This window comes from Nelumbo nucifera, chromosome 4, assembly GCF_055504915.1.
Source record: "Nelumbo nucifera cultivar China Antique chromosome 4, China Antique-T2T, whole genome shotgun sequence".
Taxonomy (NCBI): domain Eukaryota; kingdom Viridiplantae; phylum Streptophyta; class Magnoliopsida; order Proteales; family Nelumbonaceae; genus Nelumbo; species Nelumbo nucifera.
In genome coordinates this window covers 79846903-79867789 of record NC_142652.1, presented here as the reverse complement: position 1 = coordinate 79867789, position 20887 = coordinate 79846903, and positions in this window count along the sequence as shown.

The window sequence follows — 20887 nt, the reverse complement described above, 5'->3', positions numbered from 1 at the left end:
TACAGAGTCCAAAGCCCATAAGAAAACAACAGACCCCCCCTCCCCCTAAAATAAATGATAATAAATAAATAAATAAAACGCCCATACCCAGTTCCGGCCCAGATCTGATAAGAGGATCCATAAGTGATAGACCCAAGACCAATCATGTGGGCCTACGGCTGAACATGCTAATAGCCCCCAATAGGTCCCACCATTTGATGGGTCCCAGTCATGAAGATCATACGGTAAAGTATAATCCAATTGGTGGGTTGCACAAGCTTTGAACGGAATATGACGGCCATGATCATCCTACCATCCGTAACGCTGCTTTTTTTGGCCAAGCATGGTAGAGGGTATCCCGTACGGCGTACGGAGCTTGTGTCTTTGATTGTTCGGGGTCCCACAACTACGTTGGACCCACTCTTTTGAACGACCCTGGCTGAATGATTCACGCTTCGTGGTCCCCACACTTTTTTTTGAAAAAGAACCAATATGGTTATATGGGTATCTCAAGGACTGCAGAAGCTCCGGTCCACCACCCTTTAGATGGCAATTCTAGCCATACGGGTTCGGAGGAACACGGGGACCGCCATCAACGTCACCTGCTATTCCATTCCTCGTAGGGGTGATATTTATTATTGAAATCCGTATGCCTAAAACCGTGCTCGGATATTTTTCTTTCTTTCCGTTAGCTTGGGACCGTTTACAACACGGTCAAAGCCATTAAAATAGAAATATACGGGTTTATTCGTCATTCCAACCATATGGCCTCCAACGTTCGAAAATATTCAAATTGGTGGTTCGGACACGAACCTACCAGGTTCGGATTAGTTAACCGGTTTCTAAAAGAAAAACGTTTTTCAAAAAGAAAGAGGGCCCCACGTGGCGCCTGGCGAGTATTCAGGTGGGACCCTGGATAGGGGCAGCATCTTCAGGCCGGCATGCATTAGTTAAGGCTGCCGGCTCCAGACTCGCGTTGTAAAGTGAGAGAAAAAATTATTTACCAAAAAATAAACTGAGCTTCTAAAGTCTAAAGTAGAGCGGCAAAAAATTGAAATTAAAAAATCTTCAAAATAAAAAAAAAGCTTTACATAAATGGATGATATGTATTTCTTGAAACTTCCATTGAAAATATTAATTTTTAAAACTGCAAAATGAAATATTAATTTACATTTGTTTTTTTATTATATTTAACATATATAAAAATCTTGCAAAGATTAAAATTAAAAATAAGTAGTTTTTCCTATTTATATAATGTATGGGATGACAATTGACAAATGATGATAGAGGGAGGCACGCAGCAAAGGGGCTCCACATCATACTAGCAATTTGGTGTCCACCTAATCTGCCACTTGTCAATATGATGAAGATCCTGAATTTCCATATGATGGGTCCTATACTTGTTATAATTTTTCAAAAAAAAAAATAGAAATTAGATGGTTGAAAATAATCTGACTTCTTGATTTTTTTAGACCGTTGATCTTTCAGGTGATACCTATTTGATGATGGCTTCAGATCTTCATTATACACGTGCAGTTATGATGAGTATAAAGGGAAATGTACACGTGCCACCATTATTAGTGGTTGGATTTGTGTTAGAGGGAATGAGATCTAAGCGCCTATTCGCCTAAGCGGATTACTCTAATCCTTTAGCACTCTGCAGACGAACACAAAAAAGTTGACTATCAATTTGAAAAAGGTTTCAACGCTTAATACTGAGTTCACTTTTGCTGTGACGTGGCTAAAACCGTAAAATCATGACCCTCAAGTTGGGGTCGGATTACAGTGCCGTGATCTGGGTCCCACCATAGCTTTTCACATCATCTACAGCTATACATTTAAAACATGTTTCTTACTGTTTGACTTTGAGACGGCAATAATGTTTGAGATGTGCGGCTGTAGATCATGTTGTAACCTGTATGGACTATAAAAATAACTGATAGGTTTAATATTGTTTAGTTTTTTTATTATTTTATAAAAATAACAGTTTAGATCAATGACGGATTTATTTTATGTAGGGTTGGATCCGGAAACACATAATATCTGAAAAATTTGTGACCGATCAATGCGTATCATAAATGTATTAACGAATCAAGTGGAATTTATCAAAATTCACATGTAGGTTTTAATGGAGTTAAAATCAGCCTTCCACCAGATTGTTCCCACAACGTCACACAATACATCCCGCCGTGTATTGGAAACATCTCCCAATGATAATATCAGGAATGATAATGTCATCATCGGGAAATGTTTTTAAGACACGGTGAGGATGTGCTGTGGGACATTGTGGGGGGGCTGATTCAGTCTCGTTTTAATGGGTCAAAATTCTTTGGTATGATATTTTTTATGTCATCATAGATTTTGGTTTTTGGTTTGTTGGCTTTTCAGGAAGTTACTTATCTAGGTAAAGAGATCCACTTAGTTGGTGTAAGGCTGTTCGTGTTCAACAGTTTTTACCAAGGTTTTTAAAATCGACCCAAACAACAAACCGGTCAAGGGTCGTTGTCCGGTGAAAGGCCTGTTCGTGTTCGAACAACTTTTATTAAGGTTTTTAAAACTGATTCGGACAACGAATCGATCAATACATATCATAAATGTATTAACCAATCAGATGGAATTTATTAAAATTCATATGTGGGTTTTAATGGGTCAAAATTTTTTGTTATGATGTTTTTCCAATCATCCTAGATTTTCGGTTTTGGTTTTATTCGCTTTTCAGGAAACTAGTAATTAAGCACATGCATTGTACGTGGGAAATTTTTCTTCATATTAATTACTTGAATTTTAGATATATCATAGTAAAGATAGAAAATTAAAAATTAAAAAAAGTAACAAAATGATTAAAAATAAACTTAAATATTTATTATTCAATTATGACATCATGCATTTTTTTGAAAAGTTGGATCATTGACCCACCATGTAGATAAGGAATAGCATTGCTTTTGGATTAGTTTTAAATTAGGGAAAATTATAGTCGGAGCCGATTGTACATTTAAAATTTGGTTACAAGTTGATCCATAAACCAACAAAACTCTAACAAACAGCTTTACATTTCAAGTTATAAAACCCTCACCATGTCATCGAAGGGTTATGTGGCTATTGCCAACTTGAGGCTCTTAATCCATATTGGACACAATAAAAAGCTTATACTGAAATTGCCCTTTAATGTTGGGTGATTGGAAAATAAAAAAAGGATTTTTAGTTTCTCTCTCTCTCTCTCTCTCAATCTCCCTTACACTTTTTCACTCACAGTCATCTTTATCTATTCAACGACTATGTGATTTGAAAATAAATAAAAATGGTTTTTGGTTTATATATTTACGTTATCTATATCAATTTCTCTCATTCTCTCTCTCTCTACCTATCGTTCTCCCTCAATCTCTCTCATTCTCCCTTAATTTCTATCGTTTTCCCTTAGTTTCTCTCCCTCTCCCTCTCTCGTTTTTTTTTTCTTATTTTCTTATACACTTATATGGTATTAATGAGTTCGTATAAAAGATCATGAGACCAACTTGGTATGATTCAAAAATTATTCAACAATTTTGATAAAATTCACAAGAAATTCTTGGCTATGAAATTTAGACCAATTGGAGAACGATAGAGATTGAGGGAGAATAATAGAAAGAGAGAGAGAGAGAGAGAGAGAGGGGTTTTGATTCGGCTACAAACTGAAGCAGAGAGAGTGGGAGAGACAGAGGGAGCGGGAGATCAAAAGATGACTATGAGAGTGAGAGAGAATGGAGGGAGATCGAGAGACAGAGGGAGTGGGAGAGAAACTAAAAACCTATTTTCGATATAGGTTTTCTGCTGTGTCCAACATGGAATAAGAGTCCCATGTTGGCAACAACCACATAAGCCTCTGATGACATGGCGTGGGTTTTTTATAATTTGAAATGTAGAGTCGGTTTTCAGAGTTTGGTTGGTTTCTAGACCAACCTATAACCTAATTTTAAATGTACAACCGACTTTGACTATAATTTTCCCTTTAAATTATATATTTCATTTACATTATATAAAATATTTTTTACTTATCACATTTAATTTTTGTTTGTCTATGGTATCATTTTACTCAAACCACTAACCCACCATCTAAAAATAAAAATTGTTTGATTTCTAGGTTGACATTAAATTTTGTATTACATTTCCATCATTGATAAAATTATTTCTTATGTATAAAACTGATTTTTGTTCAATATAATGAATGTACAATGTTTGATATGCACCCGATATTTTATTTTATTTTTATAAATATATAACATTAGATATGTACCCAACATTTTCTCTTATCTTTTTTTTTAGTGCTTCTTTGTATTTTCTATTATTAAAAATTTTATTATTTAACTATGACATTATTTAATTTCTAGGTGGATTTTGAAATTGACTTTCCATTTTCATCATTAATAAAAATACTTCTTACATTTTATACTTATTTATTTTAATTTTTTATTATTTAATTATGGCATTATTTATTAATCCGTTTGACCCCAAACGGTCAAATTGCTTGCCCACCACTGCAAGGGAAGAAAATGGTTTTGTTTTCAAATTACTTTTCAAAATATTTATTTTTATACTATTAAAATTAATATTATGGATTTAATTAGAAGAATTTAATGATGAGAAAAATATATTTTAAATATAGGATTTAATGAGAGAATAGGAAAATATTTTTATTTCCAATTGGTTTTAAATTTTACATTCCATTTTCATCATTAATAAAAACATTTCTTATTTAACATACTTATTATTGTTTAATATGTATGTTAAAAATGTTCCTAATTTTTTTTTGATTTCTATTTTTTTGATTTCATCTATTTTTTAATTTTATTATTTAATCGTGACAACATGGATTAACCCATTTGACCCAAAATGATTTAATTTCTTACCACCACTTAGATGAAAACACTATTTTTGCTAGGTAGATTTTAAAGGTATAAGCTTTTATGTTATTAAATTTTTAATTTATTAAGTATGGATTTAATTAATAGAACTTAATGATGAGAAGAAATAAAAATGACTTAAATATATGATTCAATGAACATGAATGCAAGTTAATAACTTAAATGTTGGATTTAAGGAGACTAGCTTCAGTTGGTGCAAGGTCCATTCATGTTCGAACAACTTTTACCAAGGTTTTTAAAACCGACCTGGGCAATGAACCGGTCAAGGGTCTGGTTCCCGGGTTGAACGGTCTGACCCGTGCTAACAAAAAAAATTAATAAACTAAAAAATGGCCAAACCGTTGAATGGTTTGAACAGTTCAACCGCTTAGGTTAGTGGTTTGTTGACCAAATCAACGGTTTTGGGGAAAATAACAGTTCTAGGGTAAAATGGAACCGGTCACCTGACTGGTTCCCGGTTTTTCCAGTCCGATTGTCTGGTCTGGTCCGGTTTTGAAAACCATGGCTTTTATAGCCTTGCATCGGGAACACCTTTGTACTTTTGTGTTTTATTTCATGGGGAGATATTCCCAATGGAAGGCTATAATGGTTGTTGGAACAGGTTCTACATTGACTAAGTTCGGTTTTCCTAGGTAAGTTTATTTATTCATGTTCTTTTATTTTCTAAATAAATAATAAAATGATTGTTTAAGTAATAAAAAAATCCATTATTAAAAGGGGTAATTTTGTTCCATCAAAGTGTTGGCAACTTCCCCTCCAGGTAGGGGTGCTCACGGTTTGGTTAACCGAATCATGGGCCTATTTTTGAAATTGAACCGGTATTATCGGTTGTTGAAAAATCAGTAATCAAAACTGAATCAAAGCCGATCAGTTAACCGATTGATCATTGTTTTGTTTTTTATATTTACAATATATATTATAAAAAATATATAACTATATAATAGAAACTAGAAATATATATATATATATATATATAATATTATATTTTAAATAATACATTATATATTATAAATATATTTATATATACAATGCATATTTATTAATTTATAATATATAAAAAATAATATATATATATATATCATATACATAAATATACATAAAATATATAGAAATATATGTATACCAGTCGATTCGATTAACTGTTGGTTTTCTATATTGGTTAACCAAAACAGAACTAGTACCTTCGATTTTTTTAAAAATATCAAACCAAAATCGAACCGACTGGTTCGACTAATCAGATTTTTGGCTCAAATTTGGTTGGTTTTTTGGTTTGGTTTGGTTTTTTGGTTTTTCTTGCTCACCCTTACCTTTAGGTGGGAAATTAATTTTCCACCTAGGAGATAGGAGATGGGTATTACTTACCTGGTAAATTTTCCGTGGATCCCATATAAATCTAAGAATAGAACATGGGTATTAGCTACAAAATATGACCATTTTATCCATATTCTTTTACTTTCCAAATAAATAAAAAATGACTGTTTTAGCCATACAAATCCATTATTAAAAGGGACAATTTTGTCCCATCCAAGTGTTGGCAACTTTCCCCCTAAATGGAAAGTTAGTTATCCACTTGGAAGATGGGTATCACTTACCTAGTTAAATGATATCCAAGAAAAACAAATTTTCCCTAAACCCCACATAAATATAAGAAAAGAACATAGATAAATAAAAAATGACTGTTTTAGCTATACAAATCCATTATTAAAAGGGGCAATTTTGTCCCATCCAAGTGTTGGCAACTTCTCCCCCCCGATGGGAAAGTTAGTTATCCATTTGGAAGATAGGTATCACTTACCTAGTTAAATGATATCTAAGAAAAACAAATTTTCCCTAAACCCCACATAAATATAAGAAAAGAACATAGATATCTTTGTTGATGGGAAAAATTTTGTTCCTTACATGTAACAAGTTTTGTTTGAAGCAAATTATATGGAGTTGCCTGGTGGGCTCCTGTGCATTAAAAATCTAATGATAATTTAGCAATTCTATGTGTTTTTTCTTTTGCCAAAAAAAAAGGTTAAAAGGGGTGGAGATCCAATGTTTGAAATAATTGCATTGCAACAATGCAATCAAAACGTTCCTGCGTGGGTTATATGATGCACCCTGGATGTCCACCAGTTGGGTCCTGAATCCAGGGGTGTGGGCCTAAGATCCAGCACTAATGGGCTGGATCACTCCAAATTTCTAATTTCTAATTTCCAATTAGATTTTGTAGATGGGCTCTTACCTACTGATAGACCCACTATGGAATTTAGAAAGAAATAGCGTGAGTAGGAGGGTATTTACTTGGTCTAACGTCTAAGCTAGTCATCAAATCCACCAATGAGTTATTGGGTAGATTATAAAGTTGAGGCTTTGTTTTCAAGTTTAGGTTTTAGCCTTAAGAGTAGAGTTTATCCAAGGCAAAAGTTCTTGTAAAGTTGAATTTGAAACAGGTGGCTTATTCTTAAAAGATTTGAGCTTAATATAATCAAATAATTTAAGTGTAAAAGAAAAAAAAAAAATAAAGTGTAGAGTAGTATAGAAATGAGTGGGGCACTTACTTGACCATTCCCAAGAAATCATGAAACCCTTGCACTCACCTAGTTCTTTTAGACCGACCAGAATATAATTGGGGTGGAAGGAATCCTGTCCTTTGGCTTGGCCCCCTCACAACTTTTACTATACTCTCCAACACCTCACACTCTCAAAGTAATAATATTCTGCACTTTGATCATTTCCTCCTCTTCCTTTTCTTTCCTTCTTTCTTTTTCATTTTCTTTCTCTCTCTCTCTATCTATTTCAATGGAATAAGGATAATTCCACCGACCCAATAGCCCATCAATCCATGTTGTTTCTTAACCTTTTAAATTGGGCCAAAGCTAATCCAAGCCTATTTTATAATGAAGTTGGCTTGGGTTGTTCTACAACATGAATATTTTTTATTTCATTTGTTTCAAACCAGTTGGTTTTGTTTTGTTTTTATAGCTTGTAACAATAAAAAATAATTCACAATGGAGTATGGTTTTTAAAAACGAATTGGTGATCGAACCAGTTAGAGGTCTGGTTATCGGTTCGAACGGTCCGTAAAAAATTGGAAAACGGTCAAAATCGTTCAAACGATTAACCGGCCAATTCAGCGGTTTGCTGACCAAAATCAACGGTTTTAAAGAAAAAAGCGATTTTAAAAGAAAATAGAACCGATCAAGTAACCAGTTCCTGGTTTTTCCGGTCCAGTTCGGTTTTGAAAACAGTGCACTGGAGAACACCTCCTAAGTTATGAATTCGGGTGAGGTGGGTCGTCGTTTTCACTGGACCCGTTGCCGCACATTCTCAAGCACATCTGTAACATAATATCAAAAAGCCCTACAAAATTATTTAAAGTAAGATAACATTAATCTTGTGGCTGTTTATTCAATAAAATGTCTTTAAGTTTTTCATTATCATTATTTCTGATTACTTTTATACTCTACCCCATGTGTCTCTGTGATGAAATCATTCTCTCTCCTAAATTAAAATTGCTTGGGGTTCTTCCCTCACTTTTGTTGCAACTTAGTATTAGCTCATCCAAGTTAGTTCCCATTGATTTAATTAGTGGGCCTCTAGATAGTCTGAATATTCCAATGAGAAGATAAAGCTCTAGGAACCATTTTTTTCTTCCTGGAAACGACGATTTCTCAACTATTATGTAGACCCTATCCTATATGCACAAACCCAACAACAATAAGAGAGAGAAAGAAAATGCATGGGATAATCTAATCAAGGGGATAGAGCCTAATAGCTTTTGAGAGGAGATGTTCTTCTTTTCAGGGCAAATACCCTATTTTATAGAAGGAAAGAAATCAACTTTATTCTATCTCTTCCTACATAAATGGTCCCTTAAGATGGACACTATCTCATTAAGTGGACAAGTTTTAGTAAACAGACATGTGATTATCTACCCACAGGACATAGCAAGTCATTGAGTTGGACAGCTCAACTCACTTAAAAGCTCTACAGGGTCTAAAAGAAGCCATTGATGAGTTGTCTCTGAAAAAACTTGAGTTTCTAGCTCTAAAAGTTTAGGGCTATCATGCAAAGCTGTTAGGCAGGTTCCTGTAAGAATAATACCACAACTCACAAGTTGGCTTGAAGCCTATAAAAAATAATTACAGTCTATACTAGCCTGTTTTCATTCTTAATTATAGCACAAATGTTGTGGGTTCCTCTCTCTCTCTCTCTAAGAGTTTGAGGAGGTGCACAGTAAGGGAGTCAGTCATGTCATGAATAGCACACCAATCCCAGAGGAACAAAACAAAACCTAAAACCTAGGGCATAAACATTGCCAAGTGGAACTAGTAAGGACATCATGGATTTATAATCTCATTCGTCTCTGCCTATCTTGGTTTCTGGGTTCTTGACAGACCCCTTAAATTGGAAGTTGATTTGCAGATTGTGACTAATCGATTCTTTATCATGGTTAATGGTTAAAACTTAAAAGTAGACTAGATATCTCGGTTCTTGACAGACCCCTTAAAGAATTGATGAATTATCATTATGTACTCGAATCTACATTCAAATTAAGCTAGATATCTAATAATCACCCAAATCTAATCTTATGATGCAGGGAATATAATCTTCCATGGAAGTTTCTGAACAGGTTCCAAATTAAAGTCTACAATAATCAGAATAGCACAACTTTCACTGTGAATAAATGTTTCAACCATTGTATTCTTATTTTATTGCTGAAATCTGAATAATGACCATTTATCTATAAATGGAGATTGATTAGGTCACATCCAATTTTTTGACAAAGGGTGCACATCCCTACTGAAAAACAACAAAGAAACCACTGTTGGTTATTGTAGAAGTCAAAACATTGAGGTGTCATGTATTCTTCTACTAATGATTATGGGTATTCCACCTTTATGGATGTGCCCAGATCACTCGTCTTATAAATTGGCAAGAGAAATGAACATGAATGTGTGTGTGTTTTTTGATTTCTTTTATTCAATGTCAAGGCAAGAAAAAAAAACATAAGTGTGTTATTAGACTGTTTGATTCAGAAAACAATTTCTTTCTGAAACCAATAAAAGATGCTTTCAAGAATAAAAACATAATTACAATTCCACAAGGCTGATGCATTTAGGAGTGTCAAATTGACCATTACAGATGGACCAGGTCCAATCCAATCTGGTGAATAGTTTGGTCTATTTTGGATCATCCAATCTGTTCAAATTGGTTTTAATTTAGATTGGTTTCAACTCAAATATGATCCATTGACACTTATATTCTTATCTTCTATCAATGGACCAGATATTGGTTTAATCCAATCCAACCCAATATAAATTTATTACGGATGAAATAGGTCCAATTCAATGCAATAGATACTTTAGACTAATCCAATTCAATGTGTCTTATTGGTCCATCCAGTCCATTCAAATTGATTTTAATTTGAACAGGGTCCAACCCAAAACTGGTCCATTGACACCCCTACCTGCATACTGTTAAATCAAAATCTCGTATGAACCTTCTTTCAAATTCTGCTTTAAAGCTCTTACAGATCAAAGCAATCCATATTTAAATGGACTTTGGTGCGAATGATTCACAATGCATTCAGCCCCCCGGTGAGCACCATAAAGTCCCCATCAATATATAGTTCTTAATCCCAAATAAGCTGTTCAAGGTCTACAAGAGAATGAGAGATGCCCCAGGCAAGGAGTTTTGAGCTAAAATGCATGCATGAGTATAGTCATAGACAGGTAAGAGGAATCGTAAAGCTAAATTTTTAATGTTGCCATGTGGAAGATCCCTGAGTCATTCAGGCTTTAGTAGGGTACCCTACTAGAATTGGCAGACCTTCCCTCTTACAAAAAAAGGACAGCCTGAAAAAGATGGCCATTGGGATGAGGATCAACGACTAATTCTAGCCATGGTTTCAATCAGGATGAACTTGTACAACCAGCATTGCTTTCTTCCAGCATGTGGGGTTCTCTCTTGCTACCCACTAAGGAGATGTTCGCCAGTGTATGATTTTGTTATTGTTTTGGACAACAAAATCATATACATTGGCCAGTAGTACTCTCAAAATTAGGGGTACAAGTTGGGTATCCGAGCCTGGTCAATACTCTACACCGCAAATGGGTTAGGGATTGGAATCAGAATGGTTTTCTATATAATGAAAGCATAATAGAAAATAAAATAAATAAGTAAAGATCTATTTGGTTTGTAGTCAGAATCAAAATCTTTAGGAATTGAAATCAGAATGGCCTATTCCCATAGTCTGTTAAGTTTAGACAGGAACCATAATCAGAATTGAAATAAGCTGGAATGGGATTTTATTTCTAAGAAAGGAGGAAATGGTCATTCTCTCAAATGGGGGAATGACATTCCAACAAAAAAGGAAATGAAATTCCGATTCTTCCCAACCAAACAGTTGGGATCAAAATGACCCATTCCAATTCGAATTCCGGAACCCTATTCCCATGAACCAAATGTATCCTAAATAATAAACAAGTTGTCTTTATTTTTAAAGAAATGTTCTCATAACCCATTAACAACCCATTAGAACCCTACCGTGTCTATCATTTATTGGCTGGAATTTTTTTTGAAGCCCCATTGGCTGGAAAGTGGAAGCAGAGAAATATTAGAAAAAAAGAAAGAAAGTGATGATCCAGGAGCAATCACCCTCAAATATAAATTTATAAAATGCGTTTATCATTCGTTAGCTGGAAGAATTATAAAATCCAATACATTTTTAAGAGGATAAATCCAATTTTTAATAAATGTCATATCCACAGTTGACAGTCCAAAGAACAAAAGAAGCTATTACTCATGATAAAAAATAATGATTTTGAGTGTGCCTCCTTTAAAAAAAATAATTCAAAAAAAAAAGCCCAAATGACTCTCCTGGTCATGCCGAGAAAACTTCGTCAACGCTACTGTGGTCTCTGATGCTCATGAGTCATGAGTCATGACAACTGAGACATTACAGTTTTTGCTAAATTTTGCAGCCAACGAGGGATGAACACGGTTGGCATCATACGTTCTACTTTGGCATGGCCCCTGCTGCTGGATCATCAATCAAAATAACATGTGAGCTCGTGCATGATTTGGACCCCACCCTATAAGGATCTGTGGCTTCTCACAGAACTTTCTTTATAGTTTTAGATGACAAAAAATGCTAGAAAAATGATTCTTTTAATTACATAAAGGCAATGTAGTGGGAGGCTGAGTAGTAGGGGTGATGGAGTCATTTTCAGCCCGGCCCATAAATTCTGGGCTTGGGCTTAGGTTTTAGTTTTATATGCATATTGTATGGTATAATAGGGAAAATTCCCCATTAGTAGTCTGTATTTTGTACCTAGTGTCACTTTGGTCCCTAAATTTTAAAATGCGACAATTCAATATTTGAACTTACAAAATGTGACAAACTAGTACTTGTTATTAATCAGCGGTTAATATGCCGTCAAGTGACATTTGAAAAGGATACAAATGTCCTTTGAGTGTCATTTAATTTTTTTTATCAAACATCTAAACGTTGACAAAAAATTACCAGTCCCAAATCCTTGCTTCTTTCATTCAAGAAAATTGGGGTTACGTTTGAGTGGGCATTTTGTTGACTCCAACTTTCTTGAATAGAAGAGGTGATGATTTGGGACTACTATTTTTTTTTTGTTAATGTTTGAATAGTTGATAAAGAAAATTAAATAACACTCGAAACGTATTTATGTCTTTTTAAAGTGTCACTTAACAGCTGATTAACAATTAGTTAATGACAGGTACTGGATTGTCACGTTTTGAAAGTTCAGGTATTGAATTGTCACATTTTAAAGTTCAGGAACCATAATGACATTAGACCCAAGTATAAGATACTAATCGGGAATTTTTCCTATATATTATATATACATAAAATACATAGGCCAGTAATCAGTCCAAGAACCCAGGTCAGGCTGGGCCAGTGTCCAAACTATCTCCTCCCTTATCACAGGTGCAAAGCCCGGCCCATGATCACCCTGACTGAATAGATGGTGGAGCAATGGAGAAATGATCATTAGGCAGAGAGCTGACTTGGGACAGATATGGTTGAGATGTGGGGTAAAGGAGTAATTGCAATGAATATTTTCTAATTAAAAACAAATAAAGGACCAAATGAGATAACCGGATAATTTTCTAGAAACAGCCCAGGCTTTTTTTTTTCTTTTCTTTTTTTAAACAGTCAAGCTTTTTTTCTGCACTTTGAATACACATCAATTTGGTGGAATGATTATGATAGGTATCGATACATCAGAAAAATTTAATTATTTACAAAAAATACCACCAACATATTAATAATACCAAATCTAAGGCTCAGATTATTATAAACAAGGCATATAGCCACATAAGATATACAGACTTCAATAGTTGTATTTTTCTTGGGTTTGGGACAAGGCGGGCTTAATCCTCCCCTATTTTCTTTTTATTTGATTTTTGATAATGTTTAATAAAATTTTAAGATAACCACCCCTGTATAAGCGAACATAATTTTCATTAATACCTTCAACCTTCGCATACTGCACTGTGGAAGGTTAGAGACTTGGGTTGGAATCGGATCCCTGGCAATAGAAGGTAAATTACTCGTGGCTTTACTGGAATTTCAGTCAAATGTATATGCTACATTTCAGGTTTCATAAGGAATTTTGACAAAATAAAATACAATTTTACCATCTCAACCCTTTATTTTATTTTATTTCTTTCTCAAACCTCTTTTCAACTTTTCAGTTGCAGCTAAAAAATTGTCCTTTTCAGAAATATAAATGATGGTGTTTTGTCCACACAATAAATGGCGGAGTCAGAAAATTTTTATAAAGGGGGCCAAAACCTAAATGAAGTATGGATGGACTTATAGGGGGGCCAATCAACATAGGAAGTGGAGATTTTCTGAACCATAAGGGGGGGGGGGCACCCTGGCTTTGCCCCTGTATGTATGCATGTATACAAAAAAGTATAAAAAACATAAGATGGACTTTTAGAAGCTTTGAATATCATATGCACTTAGAGGAGGCATGAATAGTTTACCTTGGTATTAACTATTTCATACATAGGCCCTATTCATTTTTAGAAAGCCATTTACATATGTAAGCGTATTTATCCGTGTTCTTTTTTTTTATTAAAAAGAAATGTTTAGGTAAATTAAATAAGGACCTTTTGTACCCATAATAACATGTTATTATTAAGAGGGATAACTTTGTCCCATTATGTTTTGTCAACTTTCCCCTTAAATGGGAAAGTTACTCACCCACTTGATAAATGAGTATCGCTTACCCACTAGCCTAGAGAAAAGAACTTATCATAAGACCCACATGAAACCCAAAATGAACATGAGATTGATGGTAGCTGCAGGAACCACAATGGCCATAATACAAAGTAGTGCAATGAATATAGGATAATTGAGGTATTAAATAGGGGAGTCATTTGTTAGTAGGAAAGTTAAAAGAGGGGGATTTGATTATGTAAGGTTGAGAATTTGTAGTCAATACATGCAAGGTTAACACATTTAAAAGGTAATATCTTTTGGACTTTCTAAGAGTTCCCATACAATTATGTAAATATGCACGTGCGTTACAAAATTTTGTATTCAATTTCAATCATTAATAAAAATAATTGTTATTTAATATGATGAAAGTTTGTACTTTTTCATTTTTTCAATTATGACATTATGAGTTGATTCAAAAAGTTGGATCATTAACCCACCATCTAGATTGGAAAATATCTTTCATTTCAGATCAGTTTTAAATTATATATATTTCATCTACATTATATAAATAATTTTTGCTTATCATGCTTAATTTTTGTTTCATATAATTTTTAATATTCTTGTGATTCTTTACACTTTTTTATTTTAAAAAAATATTGTTTAATTATCACATCACGGTCATAGTACAAGTGGGTCTTTGTCCCAAAACAAAGTACAGGGGGGTCTTTGTCACAGACCCCATAGTATATGGGGGTTCTTTGTAATTTACCCTTAAATATATGATTCAATGAGGATGAATGGGAATTAGTACATTAAATGTGGGATTTAATGAGAGGGAATTGAATGCATTAAATAATAGTATTTAATTTACATTTCTTCCCTCACAATTAAGAGGGACTATATAAAAAAAAGGGGTATTTTAATAAAGAAAAACCTAAAAATCTTAGACCCTATTTATACATTTTATAGTAGTATAGATTTAGACATTTCAAAACTTTAAAACGTGTCACTGTAGTATTCAAACTTTCAAAAACTATCAATTTAGTATCCGCCGTTAGTTAACTGATGCATGATTTATAACATTCTAAATTTCTAAATTTACCTTTTTAAACAAGACAATGTTTCCATGAAATTGAAACTAAATCAGCAACGATCGTTTCCTCCTTGTTCCTTGAAACTTTCTGGTATGACCCTCCTTGTTCTTGAAAAACCCATATTTGAGTTTGGACAACAATAGTGATCGTTTCCTCATGGAAGAATCGGAGTTACTAATGCGAAGTGCATTGTCAACAGAAAAGGCAAACATGTATGAACCTGAAAGGTCTAGTCCAACATCTGCCTCGACTTCGACAAGAAACTCCCAAAGAAGTTTCCTTCTTAAGATCGTCAGCTCTGATTGGAAAGTCACTCACTTGACTGACCCACTATTTAAAGATGGTGGATTCAAATCTTTGCCACCCTCTAAAGCTTCCTCATCCTTGCCCCCCTCATCGCCACATTTCTCCTGACCCACTTCCTCATCCTTTGCAATCCCTTCACTGCAATTTTTTTGACTTTCCATCCTTTCGGAATAGTCTGAACTACTTCCTCATCCTCTGCAACCTCTCCGACAGTTTTCCCCTTATTGACACATCAGATACGTGACCTCTGTTGCAGATAGGCTTGAATCAATTTCCTATGTAAATCATGTTGTTTGTGTTTATCTTATCTCCTGTATTGTATTCTATCTTATCTCCCCTGTTTTTACGCTTTTGTTGCCCACTATAACTCTTATACCTACAAGTATAAATGAAACAAGGTTTGAGTGATACAGACATCGAACTTTACCTAGAATCTTTGAGTTCGTATCTTGTTCAACTTGGTATCAGAGCCATATGGCCACCAATAGTAACAACTCCATTTCCTCTGCAATTGGGTCAGGCTCCTACTTTGCTGTTGGGAGCTTGACTCAGACTTCCCTTCCTACTCTGCCCAACATAACTCATTACCTACCTATTAAGCTTAACGAAGAGAACTACTTGTTGTGGAAGACTCATCTCCTCCCTAATCTACATGTGCACAGGTTAATGGGTTTGATCGAGGGTACGTCACCAACCCCTCCACAAGAAATTCCAGATCCTACTGATAACAACGGAATGATCACAAATCCTGAATACACTTCATGGCTGCAACTCGATCAATTGGTGCTCAGTTGGTTAGTTGCTCCATTGACCGAAGGAGTTTTGGCCCAAGTTCTTGGGCTCTCGTCAGTAGTAGAAGTATGGAATGCCCTTGCTCGCTCCTTTGCAAATCAATCTCGAGCCAGAGTGCTTCAGTTGCGCTGACAACTTCAAATTCTGAAGAAAGGTAATCTGAGTGTAGTTGAGTACGTGCAGAAGGCAAAATCAATTGCTAACAATTTCTCCGCTGTGGCAGAACCAATTGCCCAGCAAGATCTCGTACTATATGTCATCTCCGGTCTTGGTGCTGAATATGAGTCGTTGGTCACTACTATAACCAACAGACCAGATGCTGATCAACTTACTATAGATGATATTTTTGGACTCCTCCTTGGGCATGGAACTTGGCTTGCCCAACACAATGTCACTATAGATGACATGTCTCCATCAACCAACAAGGCTCATTCTAAGAATAGTTTTCCTCAACAACAAAAAAATCAGAATAGTGGTTTCTAGTTTAACAAAAAGTATGGATGAGGTCGAGGCAAGGGTGTGGCCAGCCCTATAACTAGCGTAACAACTCTGGTCCTAGCAATTATCAAGGAAAATCTCAAAGCTCTATCATATGCCAAGTCTGTAATAAGTCTGGCCATGGAGGCTTGATTTGCAGATGTAGGTTTGACTTATCTTACAATGGTGAATCTTAGCAATACACTGATCCAGCAGCATTTCATACTGGAACCAACATTGGCTTTGATCCATCATGGTACCCAGACTCAGGAGTTACCCATCATTTGACTACTGAGCTCGAGAATTTGCAAAACAAATCTGATTACTCCAACAACGAACAAGTTAAGATTGGTAATGGTATGGGACTTTCTATTGCTCATCTCGGCTCTTCTTCCATTTCTCATCATGGCATTCAATTTAAGTTGAACACTATTTATCATGTGCCTGAGATATCTAAAAACTTATTTTCAGTAAGTCAGTTTACTAGAGACAATAACCTGTTCTTTGAATTTCATCGTGATTTTTTTTTCTTATTAAGGATTACTTGGGGAGAACCCTGCTCAGGGGAATTAGAAGAGGTGACCTTTATTAGTTTCCTAGCAATGCTAGAGTCGGGTCCTCTGAAGACAAGGCAGCGTTTGTAGGTGAACACACTTCCATTCACGGATGGCATAATAGATTGGGACATGCTGCTCTTCGAGTCGTTTGTAGTATTATTTACAAGTATGGTCTTTTGTTTACTACTCTAGTGAATCCTTCCATTTGCGATGCATGTAATAAAGGCAAGAGTCATAGATTCCACTTGCTCTCTTCTCATAAAATATCTAAGAGTCCATTAGAATTAGTATATGCAGATGTATGGGCCCCTGCTCTTGTTGATTCTACTAAAGGCTTTAAGTATTATGTCATATTCATTGATGACTATAGCCGCCTTGTTTGGATTTATCCTATGGTGCGAAAGTTAGATGTTTCTTATATTTTTCTCAAGTTCCAAAAGCATGTTGAGTTTCTGCTCTCTACAAAAATATATATTTTTTTTCAATCTGATAATGGCGGTGAGTTTTGCAAATTAACTCCCTATTTGGACTCTCTTGGGATTCGCCGTCGGTTTTCTTGCCGGCACACTAGTGAACAAAATGGCTGTGTAGAACAACATCATCGGCATATTATTGAATCCACTCAAGCATTGCTGGCTACTTCTTCACTCCCCCTCACTTTTTGTTTGGAAGCAGCTGAGACAGTTGTGTTTCTGATTAATAGATCACCATCTCGATCATTGGGCTCTCTTTCTCCATATGAAAAGCTTTTCAAGAAGATGCCAGATTATACTCTTTTATGGGTTTTTGGGTGCGCCTGCTACCCATACTTACGCCCATACAACAATTAGATCTTTTCGCTGCATCTTCATTGGCTACAACAACATTCATAAAGGGTACCGTTGCCTCAATCCAATCACTACAAGAAAAATGACTTAGAATTGCCACTATAGACTTTACCGGCAGCTAACTAACTGTCGCTAAAAGAACTGGCGCTAGACGTTCTAGCGGCAGTTTTCTTGGCTGCCGGTATAAATTTTAAACTGTTGCTAATACTAGATTGGTTGCTGCTAAAAGTCCTTCTTTTAGCGGCAGTCAGGGACATCTTTAGCGGCAGTAGCGACTTGATTTTTTTGGGTGCCCTTCATTCATTAATCTGTTTAATTACTTCTATATTTAATTCTAACTTTTCTTTCATCAATTAATTAATTACTCCAACTTTAAATTTAAATTTGAATTTTAGTGCCTAATTTGACTTCTCTTATTAATTCCACTAATTAATGATACTCTCATTAATTTCTCTAATTAATGATCACGTCTCATTAATTTCGTTTTGTTAGTATAAAACCTTAAGTCACCACTAGGCCATGTCCATTTGTTTGTTATGGTCATATGCATTATCATTTTTAAGTAAATTTTCTCTTTTCTTAATAGATATTTATTAATAAATGCTAGAATTAGTTATTAAAAATTATATACTAATAAATATTAATATAAATTGATGTGCACACATAACATTTATATTGGTTATTTGAAAATTGATGTATACATGTTCATATTTTAGTTTTTTTTTGTTTTCTCACATTTTATTTATTCCATCATTTTCAACAGTTATTAATTGTAATTATTTACAATTAAATGATTGTAAATATGGATTTCTACATTTAAATAACTTATTTACAATCATTTAAAACTTCTAATTATTATTAGTAATATATTTGAATTTCCTAATATATTTATATGTATCTTAATTTTTCATCTGTATCTATACATTTATATCCAAAGCGTATTTTGATATGTCTCTTAAAATCATCTTTCCAATACACCTTGTATTTCCGATATTTTGAACCTTAAGTTCAGGATACTAATTAAACTGAAATTTTCCCTTAAAAATAAATTCAAAATTTGGATCTATTAAATGAATGCTTATTTTCAGGAATAAACACTTATTTGAGCTCAATTCCGAAATGCAAATTAATGATTATTGGTGTGATTTCAGCCCAAAAATAAGTGTTTATTCCAAGAAACACAAAAAATATATACTCCCAAACTTTAGGGCTAATTACTTCATATATCCTATCTTTCTTTTTTGGTAATAAGATATATCCTATCCGGTGTTATCACAAAACTACTGCATTTTCAAAACTACTTGATCATGCCTTTTTAAAGCGCTTAACGTTTAAAAGGACGGATCAGAAATAAAAAGCATAAAAATGCCCTTGTCTATTCATTAAATTTTCAAAACCTGCCCCTCACTGTTAAAACATCAACAGTATGCTTATAAATGTTCGTAACTTCGTATAACCCATCTTTTGAAGATTCCTTGTCTGTTGTTAAAAGTAGGGGGTGGTTTTACACCGTTTATAAACGTTCGTAACTTCAAACCGACATCTTCTAAAGTTTATAAAGGTTTGAAAGTTGAAACAAGTGGACAAGGGGCAAAAGTTGAACACCATCATCCATTGTTTCAATTCTGGTGTGGAATCTTCAACCCATTCGCTATAAACAAGCGGTTTGAAACCATGGATTTGAATTGTTTCAATTCTGATCATGGTTTTGAGCCGACATCTGCCACACTTGTCCATCGTTTCCCACATCTTCTGAAGATTCCCGGCCGCGAGAGACGACTCCACTGATTTAATAGTCGAGGACATGGATTTGCTAACGGTGGCTATCTTGGTCTCATGCCAAGGCAGGTCATGACGGTGTTAAAGGCAGGGGTGTCCACGGTTCGGTTAATGTAAATGGAACCGATACCATCGGTTTTTCCATTTCCCCAAACCGAAACCTAACTAGTACCACTCATTAATCGGTCTGCCGGTTTCAGTTTTTGATCGGTTCGGTTCTTTATATTCATAATATACATTATATAAATATATGTATAATATTATATTATAAATAATAAATGATATATAATATATTATAAATATTATAAAAATATATAATATATTTATAAATATAATAAATGTATATATTTACATATATAATGAATATATATATTTGTATATATTATATAGAAAAATGTGACATATTATATATATATAGGCTAACCGAAAACCAAACCGGTCCATCGGTTTTTCAAAAATACCAAACCGAAACCGAACCATTGGTTCGGTTAACCGCATTTTCCGGTTCAGTTTTCTCGGTTTGGTTTGTTTTTCCGGTTTTTCATGGACACCCCTAGTCAAAGGCGAGTGGCGAGGTGGAGGTAAGGGTGTTAATGGACCAGTTTTGGATTGGACCCCGTCCAGTCCAAAATGAATTTGGACGAATTGGAAAGGCCAACAAGACATATTGGATTGAACCAATCTGGTCCAAAATATTTATTGGATTGGATTGGACCTGATATGTCCATAATAAATTTATAATGGATTGGATTGGATTAAGCCAATATCTGGTTCATTGATATTAAGATAAGAATATAGGTGTTAATGGACCGGGTTTGGGTTGAAACCAATCTAAATCAAAACGAATTTGAATAGATTGGACGGTCCAAACATTGAATTGAACCAGTGCAAAATGGTCCAAAATATACATTGGATTGGATTAGACCTAGTCCATTTATAATGGACTCACATTGGATTGGACTGGATTGGACCAAATCCACTCCAA